Source organism: Schistocerca serialis, chromosome 11 (assembly GCF_023864345.2).
Source record: "Schistocerca serialis cubense isolate TAMUIC-IGC-003099 chromosome 11, iqSchSeri2.2, whole genome shotgun sequence".
NCBI classification, from domain to species: domain Eukaryota; kingdom Metazoa; phylum Arthropoda; class Insecta; order Orthoptera; family Acrididae; genus Schistocerca; species Schistocerca serialis.
Window position 1 is genome coordinate 125,909,905 of NC_064648.1, and position 5,571 is coordinate 125,915,475.

At 42.9% G+C, this 5,571-nt stretch overlaps 1 non-coding gene across 1 annotated transcript; it reads left to right on the forward strand.

The window, feature by feature from the left end:
• Positions 1–422: 422 nt before the first annotated feature.
• Trnat-ugu (transfer RNA threonine (anticodon UGU)) lies at positions 423–496 on the forward strand. Its single transcript has one exon. It is a non-coding gene; the product is annotated as a tRNA-Thr (tRNA).
• Positions 497–5,571: the final 5,075 nt, after the last annotated feature.

Below are 5,571 nucleotides of genomic sequence, written 5' to 3' on the forward strand. Positions count from 1 at the left end.
TCTCAACACCATCAATATTGTGATAGCATTTCAAATACTTACATTTGATCAACAATCGTATTAATTAAATGATGACTAACTGAAAACCTCAGCTGCCGACAGGTGTTGTTGATTATACCTCGATGTGGACAGCTGAATATGTGTGCCCCGACCGTGACTCGAATCCGGGATCTCCTGCTTAGATGGCAGACGCTCTATCCATCTGAGCCACCGAGGACACAGATGAATAGCGCGACTGCAGGGACTTATCCCTTGCACGCTTCCCGTGAGACTCACATTCCCAACTGTCCACAATTCTACATATGGGTTGGGCAAATGTCTATAAGGTACAATACATATGTAGAATTGTGGGCAGTTGGGAATGTGAGTCTCACGGGAAGCGTGCAAGGGATAAGTCCCTGCAGTCGCGCTATTCATCTGTGTCCTCGGTGGCTCAGATGGATAGAGCGTCTGCCATGTAAGCAGGAGATCCCGGGTTCGAGTCCCGGTCGGGGCACACATTCTCAGCAGTCCACATCGAGGTATTATCAGCAACACCTGTCGGCAGCTGAGGTTTTCAGTTAGTCATCATTTATTCCAGCGAAAAGCTGCACAGTCATCAACAGTAACTGATCTTTCGAGAACAAGTTACTGTCTTCGTATATTTATATTTATATTAAATACCGAAAATCAAGTTTTGTTGCCTCCAGAAGACGTTAGTCAAGGCAACCTGCAACTGGAATTGGGGATACCGCAGCCGTTTAGTAATTTGGATTGCACTTTGTTTCTTGTTATTATTATTATTAATATTGTTACTATAGTTACTGTTGTTAAAATTTTTCTTTATCTTTGGCAGGTTAAAATCGGCTATAACGGCGATTTATAATTCACGGGAGCGGTTAGGGGACGAGTGATAATGAGTACACCGGCACTTCACGCCCCCTCCCCCCCCCCCCTCCCCCCCCTCCCCCTCCCCCTCTCCGCCAGATCCGAGACGGGGATCAGTAAACAGTAATATTGCACTTTCGGGCTATACTTCGTTCACCATACGAATGGACATGACGTAAACAAATACAAACGCGATGATTGGTTAGCAGCCGTAGCACACGTAGACTGATAGTGTTACGCTCTTGGAAGTAGAGCCTATATATCAGATACCTTTACTTTGTTACTGCCCCCCTTCTTGCAGCGGTGTACTGTAGGTCTCTAGAAGAGCGTAGCGTTCCAAAGGATTGGAAAAGGGAACAGGTCATCCCCGTTTTCAAGAAGGGACGTCGAAAAGATGTGCAGAACTATAGACCTATATCTCTAACGTCGATCAGTTGTAGGATTTTGGAACACGTATTATGTTCGAGTATAATGACCTTTCTGGAGACTAGAAATCTACGCTGTAGGAATCAGCATGGGTTTCGAAAAAGACGGTCGTGTGAAACCCAGCTCGCGCTGTTCGTCCACGAGACTCAGAGGGCCATAGACACGGGTTCCCAGGTAGATGCCGTGTTTCTTGACTTCCGCAAGGCGTTCGATACAGTTCCCCACAGTCGTTTAATTAACAAAGTAAGAGCATATGGACTATCAGACCAATTGTGTGATTGGATTGAAATGGAAATGAGCGTTTGGCGTCATTGGCCGGGAGGCCCCTCGCGGGGCAGGTCCGGCCGCCATATCGCAGGTCTTATTACATTCGGCGCCACATTGGGCGACCTGCGCGCCGGATGGGGATGAAATGATGATGAACACAACACAACACCCAGTCCCTGAGCGGAGAAAATCTCCGACCCAGCCGGGAATCGAACCCGGGCCCAGAGGACGGCAATCCGTCACGCTGACCACTCAGCTACTGGGGCGGACATTGGATTGAAGAGTTCCTAGATAACAGAACGCAGCATGTCATTCTCAATGGACAGAAGTCTTCCGAAGTAAGAGTGATTTCAGATGTGCCGCAGGGGAGTGTCGTAGGACCGTTGCTATTCACAATATACATAAATGACCTTGTGCATGACATCGGAAGTTCACTGAGGCTTTTTGCGGACGATGCTGTGGTGTATCGAGAGGTTCTAACAACGAAAATTGTACTGAAATGCAGGAGGATCTGCAGCGAATTGACACATGGTGCAGGGAATGGCAATTGAATCTCAATGTAGACAAGTGTAATGTGCTGCGAATACATAGAAAGAAAGATCCTTTAACATTTAGCTACAAAATAGCAGGTCAGCAACTGGAAGCAGTGAATTCCATAAATTATCTGGGAGTAGGCATTAGGAGTGATTTAAAATGGAATGATCATATAGGCCTAAAGTTGATCGTCGGTAAAGCAGATGCCAGACTGAGATTCATTGGAAGAATACTAAGGAAATGCAATCCGAAAACAAAGGAAGTAGGTTACAGTACGCTTGTTCGCCCACTGCTTGAATACTGCTCACCGGTGTGGGATCCGTACCAGATAGGGTTGATAGAAGAGATAGAGAAGATCCAAAGGGGAGCAGCGCGCTTCGTTACAGGATCATTTAGTAATAGCGAAAGCGTTACGGAGATGATAGATAAACTCCAGTGGAAGACTCTGCAGGAGAGACGCTCAGTAGCTCGGTACGGGCTTTTGTTGAAGTGGCAGTTATAAGAGTCGAGGGACATGAAAGGGAAGCAGTGGTTGGGAAGGGAGTAAGACAGGGTTGTAGCCTGTCCCCGATGTTGTTCAATCTGTATATTGAGCAAGCAGTAAAGGAAACAAAAGAAAAATTCGGAGTAGGTATTAAAATTCATGGAGAAGAAATAAAAACTTTGAGGTTCGCCGATGACATTGTAATTCTGTCAGAGACAGCAAAGGACTTGGAAGAGCAGTTGAACGGAATGGACAGTGTCTTGAAAGGAGGATATAAGATGAACATCAACAAAAGCAAAACAAGGATAATGGAATGTAGTCTAATTAAGTCGGGTGATGCTGAGGGAATTAGATTAGGAAATGAGGCACTTAAAGTAGTAAAGGAGTTTTACTATTTGGGGAGCAAAATAACTGATGATGGTCGAAGTAGAGAGGATATAAAACGTAGGCTGGCAATGGCAAGGAAAGCGTTTCTGAAGAAGAGAAATTTGTTAACATCCAGTATTGATTTAAGTGTCAGGGAGTCGTTTCTGAAAGTATTCGTATGGAGTGTAGCCATGTATGGAAGTGAAACATGGACGATAAATAGTTTGGACAAGAAGAGAATAGAAGCTTTCGAAATGTGGTGCTACAGAAGCATGCTGAAGATTAGATGGGTAGATCACATAACTAATGAGGAAGTATTGAATAGGATTGGGGAGAAGAGAAGTTTGTGGCACAACTTGACCAGAAGAAGGGATCGGTTGGTAGGACATGTTCTGAGGCATCAAGGGATCACCAATTTAGTATTGGAGGGCAGCGTGGAGGGTAAAAATCGTAGGGGGAGACCAAGAGATGAATACACTAAGCAGATTCAGAAGGATGTAGGTTGCAGTAGGTACTGGGAGATGAAAAAGCTTGCACAGGATAGAGTAGCATGGAGAGCTGCATCAAACCAGTCTCAGGACTGAAGACCACAACAACAACAACAACATTCTAATGCATTTAGAGTCATCAACGTTTTTCTTAATCATACTTTAGATGTCTAGTTTTCATTTCAAAAATTGTGTGCAGTTGCAATCTCTGTAAACGTTCGTAGTTAGGTGATTGTCGCGCTGTCAAGATGTACTGTGAAAATGGCTTCTTCCTGCTCTATAGTGAAACACGCACTTGGAACACCGTTAAAATATAGCGAGAAACGGGATGTTGATAATGTTTTCACAAGTTTGCAGAGAAAATGGGATCTGAAATTTTCCGATGTTGTTTAGTACATAAGGTTTAGACGACCTTTGTAATCGAGATACCTAGCTTAATTGGTAGCGTTCGTGAATGGTGAATGGTGACCGAGTACTTTGCGCATCGTTTGTTCGAACCTCAGTGTGGTCTTTTATTTTATTCGATTTTTCCCTTCTTTTCGAATGCCTACATCATTTAAATATAAATTCATGAAATATGTTCTAAGACAAATGTAATCATTATCTTTTTATGACGTTTCTAGGCACTTTAGCCCGGAACCACGCTGCTGCTACGGTCGCAGGCTCGAATCCTGCTTCGGGCATGGATGTGTGTGATGTCCTTAGGTTAGTTAGGTTTAACTAGTTCTAAGTCTAGGGGACTGATGACCTTAGATGTTTAGTGCCATAGTGCTTAGAGTCATTTGAACCATCTTTTTATGAACAATTCACGTGTTCTCGTTTCTAATTATATATCACATGCGAAATTCCAGATCTCATTGCAAATATAAATTCTTCTTCGTTATGGATATTTTATATTTTATATATACATATATATTATATATTTTATTGGACGATGTGGCCTATTGTACACCATATTTTAAATCTATGTGACGATGCTATGATGATTATATTTATACGTTTTGACGATGCCGTTATGGCCGTATCACTTTAGGACATGGTGTAAAAAAGATCTGAAGATGGTCATTACAGACTGAAACCGGTCACCGTCTAAAGAATTCATTTGTGATCAGAGACTGGAATAAAAAAGCAGTATAAAAGACGGTTGATGAAAGACAGTTTAAAGTAAGAAAACATTACAAATTAAATTTTTGGAACAAGAATGAAAAATCAAGTATTCTTTATTTGGACTACATCCATTGTCGTACACGGCAGATCTGGTCTCAAACGATCCGGACTGATAAATTTCACGTCACCGAGCACACCGTAAAGTGCTGCATTTGTACAGTAGCTACCTTACCAGTGTACTCTGAACCCAATAGATATGATCGGGACCCAAGTTAAGGGATTTTTCGTGAGAAATAGCAAAGACATTAAAGCTGGGACTAATGCACGAAGTTTTACAGTTATTAGTCCTGAACGCTGGCGGGATAAGGTACAGCACGCCATAAAAGAAGAAGAAATAAAATGTAGCGTTCGTGTGGTTTCGTGGATTCTGTTGTTGGTTGCCTCGCTATCAACGCAGTAGCTGACAATTCCAGTACTGAAATTGATTCCTCGGAATCGGAAAGGAAGAACTTCAGAGATTACCAGGCGACTGACTGTCCTCTAAGAGGGGAATTACCGGAGTCCCGCCGTATATTTTTTCATTCTGTTTGTGAATTAAATGGCATTCGAAATTACATTGTTTCTCTGCTCATCTCTGTTTAACTGCAACTGCACACATCACTGTGTAGGTTAAATTGGAACAGCTGGTTGGCCAGTGCTGTCCGAGTTAAATGCGCCGGTAAAACAGTTGTCTCGTGTTATCGCCAAGTCGATGCTCGCGTAACGCACAGCGTAAAAATAAGGTGACCATCCGTCCCGTTTTTTTTTTCGGGACAGGCCCGATTTTTGTGTGTCTGTCCCGAATTTTTTCAAGGGTAATTCGGGACACCAGTTTGTCCCGAAATTAACAATCATGACCCAATTTGTCCCGAATTAGACATTCATTTCACCTGCATCCGTATATTTTATTATTAGTTTTAGTTATGGTGGGAAATTGTTTGACAAGAGAGTACGACATATTGTCGAAACCGTTATCAAACTGTTTCTTCTGTG